At 51.2% G+C, this 8,982-nt stretch overlaps 2 long non-coding RNA genes across 2 annotated transcripts; one reads left to right on the forward strand and one right to left on the reverse strand.

The window, feature by feature from the left end:
• The first annotated feature begins 5,469 nt into the window (after window positions 1-5,469).
• LOC308577194 lies at window positions 5,470-7,213 on the forward strand. The gene is made up of 2 exons (XR_014003512.1): window positions 5,470-6,206; window positions 6,463-7,213. It is a non-coding gene; the product is annotated as an uncharacterized lncRNA (long non-coding RNA).
• LOC308577196 lies at window positions 6,715-8,574 on the reverse strand. Its single transcript, XR_014003515.1, has 2 exons — window positions 7,957-8,574; window positions 6,715-7,100 (listed from the first exon to the last, which is right to left on the reverse strand). It is a non-coding gene; the product is annotated as an uncharacterized lncRNA (long non-coding RNA).
• Between the last annotated feature and the right edge of the window lie 408 nt (window positions 8,575-8,982).

Here is an 8,982-nt window from a genome sequence, read left to right on the forward strand (position 1 = left end):
TGGCGTGGCCTTGAAGTCCTATTTATATAGCAAGATTTGCCTTTTTTCCTTTCTTTCTTTCTTTCTGGCAGGGCTCCTACTTGTTAAACAGCAAGCAAAACTTCCCTACCTCTGTCACCACCTTTACATTCTGGTGAAAGAGGAAACAAAAATGACTGATTACTTGTCTCTCCATTGCTCCAATGGTTTGTAAAGCCCCATCCCGGTGAGGAACAAATGGTGCAAAAACACTTGTGTACCATTTTGGCTAGCTAAATAAATAAATCCTGAAATCTCCATCGTAATTGCTTATAAACAGGGACCCGTGGCTCACATTTTTTGGTTTTTGGGGGGATCTGAACCCCAATATTTGATCTTTGACCATGGTCTCTTTTTTGACAGCCACTGCCAGAATGGAAATAGCTGTCAGGTAGGAAATGGGGGGAGGCTCTACCTTTACGATCTTGGTTTTACCCAGGTATGGGACATGGCATTATCTGGGAGTTTAAATCAACACAGCAGCATGGTGATAAATGGGCAGGGTAAGAAGGATAAATTTCTGAGTACATCTGAGTACTACTCCCCCCTCCCCCCTTCTGAAGTCCAGAATTTCCGTGACCTCGTTGAGTGTCGTGGCCCTCGGTGACTTCCCCCCCCTCTGGTGACTTTCTGCGTGGGTCTGGTGCCGTCCCTGGCTCCTGAAATCTGTGTGGGGCCTCCAGTTCCCTTGCGGGTCTTCCTGCAAAAGGACGGCCCCCACCGCTCTGTCTGACGCGTCAGTCTCAACCCGCAGGGGCCTGCTGGGATTCACATGTAGCAGTTGTTCTTCGGACGCGAAGAGGCTCTTAAGTTTCCGAAAGGACTGCTCCGCCTGGTCCGTCCAGGTGAACTTCTTCTTGGAACTGAGGGTGTCCGTGATAGCTGCCGTCTCTTTCGCGAAACCCCTGATGAACTTGCGGTAAAAGTTGGCGAAGCCGACGAACCTCTGGACCTCCTTCCGATTGCGCAGGCTCTTCCAGTCCAACACCGCGCGGACCTTGGCGCTGTCCATGGCTAGCCCCTTGTCGGACAGCCTGTAGCCCAGGAAATCCACCTCCGTCACGTCGAACTGGCACTTCTCCAGTTTGGCATAGAGCCTGTGCTCCCGTAGCCTCTGCAGTACCTCCTTTACGTCCCTCTCGTGAGCCTCCTGCGATTCCAAGAAGATCAGGATGTCGTCGAGGAAGCATACGCACTTCTTGTAGAGGAGTCCCGCTAGCACGTGGTGCATGAATGCCTGGAAACAGTGGGAGCCATTTTGGAGACCAAACGGCATAACTCTGTACTCATAGGTGCCCAACGGCGTGAACATGGCCGTCTTCCACTCATCACCCTCCCGCATGCGTATGAGATTGTATGCGCCGCGTAGATCCAACTTGGTGAAGATCCTCCCCTTCCTCACCGTCGCGAGCAGGTCGTTAATCTTGGGCATGGGAAAGGCCTTGGGCTTTGTCATTGAGTTTATGGCCCTATAGTCCACAATGAGCCTTTTTTGGGGCGTGTCCTTCACGAAAAAAACAGGACTGCCCCACACTGCCTTGGATTCTTGGATGAATCCCCGCTTCAAATTGTGTTCTATGAACTCCCTGAGTTCCTGCATCTCATCCTTGGACATGGAATACAACTTTGCAGTCGGCAGCGTCGCCCCTGGCAAAAGGTCAATTGCGCAGTCGTAGGGCCGGTGGGGTGGCAACTGGTCAGCTTCCTTCTCGCAGAAGACCTCCAAAAACCCCTTGTACTTGTGGGGCACCGTCTGCACCATGCCGAGATGCAACTGCTGCCCTTCCTCCTGGCCCTCCGCCTCCTGGCCGGTCTGGATGCAATGTTGTGCGCAGTAGGATGAGCCAAAGGTGAGTTGTCGCTGGTACCACGCTAATGATGGGCTGTGTCTATCCAGCCAACTCATGCCTAACACTATAGGCGTGTCTGACAGGCGGGTGACGTTGAAACTGATGACCTCGCGGTGATTTCCAATCTGCATCACCATGGGTGGCGTTTGTTGTACCACCTGCCCGCCCAGCAGCTTCCTGCCATCTACTGTGATGATGTTTAAGGGCAGCGTGGCTGGTAGAAGTGCTATGCGATGCTGCTTGATGAACTGCACCCCCACGAAGTCTGCGTTGCTCCCAGAGTCAATTGTAATGGGGACTTCCAGGGTGAGTCCATTAGGTAGCTGGAGAGTTGCAGTGAGCTGCACCACTGGCTTGGGTGGTAGTGGGTCTGTAGGCTGCAAAAGCGCTGGGGACTGCTTTACTGACTCGCCTGGCTGAGCCCCAGCATCTCTGCTTCCAGCCAGGCATTGTCGTTTCCCTGAAACTGCTCTCTGTGGTGTGCTGTTTCTGTTACTGTTGCTAAGGCTGCAGTGTGCTTCTGGAGCCTCTGGGGACACTCTTTGGCCATGTGTTTCACACTGTCACAGATGTAACACTTCCTGTTCCCTCTAGGAGGCTTCGTCTTGACTGCTCCGGAGGCTGGGGCTCCGGCAGCTGCCTGAGCCTTGGCACCACCAAGCTCCATTGGTTCCTCCCCCTCCCTCAGCAGAGGTGAGGGATGCGGACGTCCCAGGTCCCTGGGAAGAAAAGGAGGCGCTCTAGCTGGTGTGCGTACCTGGCGACCCTCCTCACTGTGCCAAGGGCGTCCTTCGTGGCGCACTCCTATTGAGAGCGCCCTCTGCACGACGTCTGCAAGGGTTTGAGGTCTGTCCCCCCTTGCCAGCTCATCCTTTACAGAGCCATTGAGTCCCTCCCAGAACAAGTCTCTCACTGCCAGGGAGTCCTTATGCCAGCCCAGCACATTCAGCAATGCAAAAAATCGTGAATGGTACTGTCGTACTGTAGCCTTGCCCTGCTGCAATCCATGCATGTCCCTTCGCGCCACATCAATGTCTACGGTGGATTGGAAGCAAGCGTCCATGGCCGCGATAAATGCGTCAGAATTCCTGCGGGCAGGACCATCTTCGCGCCACAAATTGCGCAGCCAGGCTCTAGCTTCCCCATGCAAGTGGGACACAATGAAGCCTACTTTCTCCTCCTCATCTTTAAAGTCTTTCCGAAGCAAATGCAGCGCATATACAACGTCTGCTCTGAAACTGGGATAATGCTTCAGGTTCCCATCGAAGTGGGGTACTAAACTGCCCCCCCGCCGGCTGAGTCCAATTCCTTCTGATCTGGACCCCGGGAACCCCTCCTTGCATGCACGCTCCCACCTGTCTTGCAGATCCAGGCATTGCGCTTCTGCTTCTTCTCCCTTCTGTTTGGAGACCACTACTGCAGTGGAAAGCTCTGCGACTGCGTTTTGCAGGGCAATCAGTTGCTCCTCAGTAGTCATGTCTGCCAACCTTCATGAGCTTGCAAATTTTTTTTTGCGGTTTTTGGGAGGGGACTTACTGTCAGGGCTGCCTCAGGTCCTAGCTCACAAAGGACCAACGCCAGGTTTCCTTTATATACAAAGAAGTTTATTGCAGTTCATTTTCCGCTCCACAGCCGAGGCGCGCAGCCCCCACGTCTGTTACGCTTAGACCGTTGAAGTCCCCTCTGAATCAGTCCCTCCCCTGCACCAGTTTAAGATGCTTGCTTTGCTCCACCTCCTCCTGTCTTTCCTTTTCCGCAGGGTCTTTCTGCCCGCTGGAGTTCCGCCCCTCCTGGATTCCTCTGACGCTGAATCTCCCGATGGCTCTCCCTCCCTCCTGCGGGCTTTGGGACCTGGCTCCTCCCCCGGGCTCTCCGTTTCCCCGCGCGCTTGCACATTTGAACTTGGCGCGCGCGCCCAGCTTCCAACCTTTCTCCTGATCGTTACATCACTCCTCTCACTGCTCCCCTCCCCTTCCGGGAGGATAGCTTGTTCTGACCTCCCCTCCGTTCCAGCCGACGGAGCTGCTTCCCCTGACACACTGGAACTCTCCCCCCCCCCCGCTACGCTCTGGAGGGGAAGTCGGCCCTGATTTCCAGCTGCTGCTTCAGGATTCCCTGTTGGCTCTTTCCCCCTGATGAGTCCCCCCTGGGGCTCCTCTCCCCCTGGCTACAGGCGCCCCCTCCTGGGAATCCCCCGATTCGCTGGAAAAGCTCATGGAGTCCCTTGGGCCACAGTCCTCCTCCTCCTCGCTGTCCTCGGACTCCTCCCAATAGTTCTCCCTCTCCTGCCTCCCATGTGCCTCTGCCCCTGAACCCCTGACAACATGGTAATAGTTCATTGATTATATCAACAAATTGGCACTGTCGCTATGACCACCTGCCATGGGTGTAGCCAGGATTTATTTTAGGGGAGGCAAGTGAGGGTTGCCATACAGTGGTACCTCGGGTTAAGTACTTAATTCGTTCCGGAGGCCCGTACTTAACCTGAAACTGTTCTTAACCTGAAGCACCATTTTAGCTAATGGGGCCTCCTGCTGCTGCCATGCTGCTGGAGCATGATTTCTGTTCTCATCCTGAAGCAAAGTTCCAGGGTGTACTATTTCTGGGTTAGCGGAGTCTGTAACCTGAAGCGTATGTAACCCGAGGTACCACTGTATTTCAAAGAACAAAAAAGAGGACGCCATGAAGATTCTCATTTTAAATACTCCTACTATACGTAGGCTATAGAAGCTGTGATATATTGCTGAGGGGGGCACGAGAAGAGATGGGGAAAGCAAGTTTTCAATCACCAGTCTTGTCTAGGACTCATCCAGAAAGTATAGCCAGAGACATTTGGGCAAATTTTAAAAATGTTACCCCTGAAAAAGAGGATGTGTCCTGGAAAAAGAGGACACACGGCAACCGGGGGGGGGGGGCAGAAATGAGTTACCTGCGACACAATTGGTCAGTTAAGTATATTTTTATTTACTTGATTGAGGCAGCAGTTCCCCCCTCCAAACCCCCGGCCACACCACCTGCAACCAGGGGCGGAGGAAGGGGGTGCAGTACGTATGGGGCTGTCCCGGGTGTCCCCACTGAGGGTGGTGACTGCCGGGTGGCACTCACCACGGGGCCTGCAAAGTGCCCAAGGCTCTGCGCTGCCCAGTTTGCCTGCTGCCTCCCCCCCCCCCCAAACTGTAGGGCGACTGAGTGGGAGGAGGCAGGCAGACTCTGGAGGCCCCACGGTGCGCCCCACACCTATGGGCTGCTCACCCCACCCTTGTCCCACCCCTATGGGCAGCTTGCGCCACTGACTGTCCCTGGCAATAATACTGGTTTTAGCCCTCTCACTGGTCAGAGCTGAAGTTGTTATTTACAACTTTAAAAAGAGATACAACAAATTTTCACTTGTGTTCCTTGCTGCAAAAGGTGGGCTAGGCACCTGTGAGCTGAAGATCCCTTTCCCATCGTCATCATTGGCCCAGATTGCGCTGGGCTCCCTGGCGCCTGACCCTGAGCCCCGCAAAGAAGGGATCAGCAAGGAACTGGATGTGACAGAGGACATTTTGCTTGTGTATTGGCCAGGCGCCCCCTTCTACAAGAGGCAAGGTGTGTTGGCAATCGGGACACATTTTGGGCTCTGAGTCCAGCCTGCTGGAAGGTCTCCTGCACAAGCATGGGTCCTCCAGAGTCTGCCTGCCTCCTCCCACTCAGTCGCCCTACAGCTGGGGGGGGGAGGCAGTGGGTGGACCCTTTGGACAGCACAGAGCCTTGGGCATGCTGCAGGCCCTGTGCTGAGTGTCGCCCGATAATTCCCCCCCCCAGTGGTGACACCTGGGGCAGCCCCATACCTAGCACACCCCCTTTCCTCCATCCCTGGTTGCAGGTGGGGTGGCCGGGGGTTCGGAGGGGGGACTGCCGCCCCAATCAAATAAATAAACAAACTTAACTGACCAATTGTGTCGCAGGTAACTCATTCCTGCCCCCTCCCCCAGTTGCCGTTTGTCCTCTTTTTCCAGGACACATCCTCTTTTTCAGGGGTAACATTTTTAAAATTTGCCCAAATGTCTCTGGCTATACTTTCTGGATGAGTCCTAGACAAGACTGGTGATTGAAGACTTGCTTACCCCTTCTCTTCCCCTGCCCCCCTGAGCAATATATCACGGCTTCTATAGCCTACATATAGTAGGAGTATTTAAAATGAGAATCTTCATAGTGTCCTCTTTTTTGCTCTTCAAAATATGGCAACCCTAATTCCCCCCCCCCCAATAAATAAATCCTGGCTACACCCATGGCAGGTGGTCATAGCGACAGTGCCAATTTGTTGATATAATCAATGAACAATTATCATGTACAGTGGTAGACGAATGCCTCGCAAGACGAAAAACGCGCAAGACGAAAGAGTTTTCTGTTTTTTGAGTCGTTCCGCAAGACGAATTTCCCTATGGGCTTGCTTCACAAGACGAAACGTCTTGCGAGTTTGTTTCCTTTTTCTTAAAGCCGCTAAGCCGTTAATAGCCGTTAATAGCCGTGCTTCGCAAGACGAAAAAAACCGCAAGACGAAGAGACTCGCGGAACGGATTAATTTCGTCTTGCGAGGCACTACTGTACTTAGAAATCTATCCTTTTTACCCTGCCCATTTATCATCACACTGCTGTGCTGATTTAAACTCCCAGATAGTGCCATGTCCCATACCTGGGGAAAACCAAGATCGTAAAGTGAGGGCCTCCCCCCATTTCCCACCTGACAGCTATTTCCATTCTGGCAGTGGCTGTCAAAAAAGAGACATGGTCAAAGAAGGAATATTGGGGTGTTTTTATCCCCGCCCCCCACCAAGAACCAAAAAATGTGAGCCACGGATCCCTGTTTATAACCAATTACGATGGAGATTTATTTATTTATTTATTTGTTTGTTTAGCTAGCTCGCTAGCCAAAATGGTACACAAGTGTTTTTACACCATTTGTTCCCTACTGGGATGGGGATTTGCAAATGCAATAGAGAGACAAGTAACAAGTCATTTTTATTTCCTCTTATTGGCAGGCCTGTTCACACAACATGTGCATGGTTGGTCCTTAATGCAGGAGCCGGGAAGCTGTGACCCTCCAGACGTTGGAGGCCAACTCCCATCATCAGCCCCAGGCAGCAGGGATGTGGTTTTGTTCCCACAATGTTCGTCGCTGGACACTGTAACATGAGAGGATGAATTGCTTGTGTGAATCAGCTGTCTGGGGTTTAAGTTCCTATATGAGACCTGCTAAAACAAAGGAAAGACTGTTAATTATGTAAGCAAGCCCTGTATTGTTTTAGAAAATGTTAAAGAGAAAACATTAGACACTTTATAATGAAAATAAAAACCCTCTCCATGAGCATGGTCGCCAAACTGTTACCGGAAAAATCCGAGGGCTCCCTTGGACAAAATCAAAGACACCAACCAGGATAACTTGGAGCAAAACAGCAGCCTGTAGGCTTGGCCTTTATTGAACTGTTGCAACAGGGTGTTCCCCTCACTTGCAGGAGAGAGGAAAGACCCAGAAAGATGGTGTGCAAGACCTTATAAAAACTTTTGAAATTCCCATCCTCTAGGTCAAGCCCACCCCCAGAAACATCATGCATACATTGCAGAAAGGAGGGGTTGAGGGAGGAGTTGTGGTGGTAACCTGAGTGTCCTGTCACCTGGCTTTCCCCCTCCCCATGAGTCACTTCCAGGAGACAAAGGGGAGTTTGCAGTTTCCTGCCCCAGAGGGAAGATCTAATCATTGTCCTTTGTTTCAGTCCATGCTGAATCCACTCCCATATGCAAGTTCTTTGTGATCTTGATGGTCTTCTGTCTGGGATCATCAGGGTTGGCATAGCAACTGGGCAGGGCTCCTGTGGATGTGCTGGGATGGTGAAGGGATTATGGCTGACCAGAACCAAGCCACCCCCCTTTGATAGTCCTTGTCATCTGGAGTAAAATAAAAATGGAACCGTGCAAATCCGATGTATGGTTGATTTTTCTATGAATTTATAACAGAAATGTGGCATATGTAATGTGTGAGTGTGTGTGAGGTTTGTACAAACAGAATGATTGGGGTGGGGGGGTTCCTGCTACACTTCTCTGCATTTACCTGTTGAATGTGCAAACAGATTTCATTGAGGGGAAACTATTGCATTTGAGGTGTGGTAAAAGTCCGTTCACAGGTGAAACTTATTGCTGGGCGTTTCAGTGATCTGGTGATGAATATTTGTGTGTGTACCAAAAGACGCTGGTGGTTGGCGCTCCTGGTTTCCAGGACGGCGTTCAAGCCTGGTGCGCAGCGTAGATTAATAATGCAGAGTTTTTAAGTGAAAGAATAAGAGCTTTACTGAGTTAAAATAAACTTCTTCATAAACAACATGCTTCCAAACAGTTTGACTGAGATTCCATACTGACTCTGCTCACCACTGAGGAGGACAGACTCTGACTGAAATCTTACAGAGAGCAGAGAGAGAAAATGGCTGCTCTTATAAGGAGAATGAGTCACATGGCAGAGTGACTCCACAGTTAGCAGTTAGGCCTGAATAGCTTGACTAGGCCCAAATGACTGTGCAGTCCCAGCACTTCCCAGCCTGCTTGGCTGCTTCTGCTCTCCTGTGTCTTTGGCACATGACAAAGCCCCTGCCATGTCCCTGCTTACTTCCAATGCAACCTCTCTCTCTCCCCCCCCCCCGAACCAAATCAAGCAAAGTGCTCCCCTCTGATGCATCACTGGTTTGCGTCTAAGACAAGGTGGATTACATGGATGCTTCCCATCCTAGCACTCCTTGCCATAGGGAACAAAATATTTACTTCCGTCTCTTAATTTTGCATTGTTTGTTTAGGAAGTAACCTAAACATACAAACAAACAGGTCCTGCTTAATTTAATAAGACATCTGCAATGCATTTCGGCTGCTGTCAGCTGAGGAAGGCTTTCCGAAGTTAGCTAGATTGCTTCTCCCTCTAAATATCTAATTTATATAGGTGGTGTGACTTCAGACGTGACTTCCATGCCACCATAGAGCCAAATGCACTGGGAATGACAAATTATAACTGGACCTTACTGGCTTTGCTTCTCTACAGTTTATTAAATCTCTCCTTGATTAAAATGTGACAGGGCTGCTGAGAGTGTGGAGC

The sequence above is a fragment of the Podarcis bocagei genome, assembly GCF_964188305.1.
Source record: "Podarcis bocagei genome assembly, chromosome: 17".
NCBI lineage: Eukaryota > Metazoa > Chordata > Lepidosauria > Squamata > Lacertidae > Podarcis > Podarcis bocagei.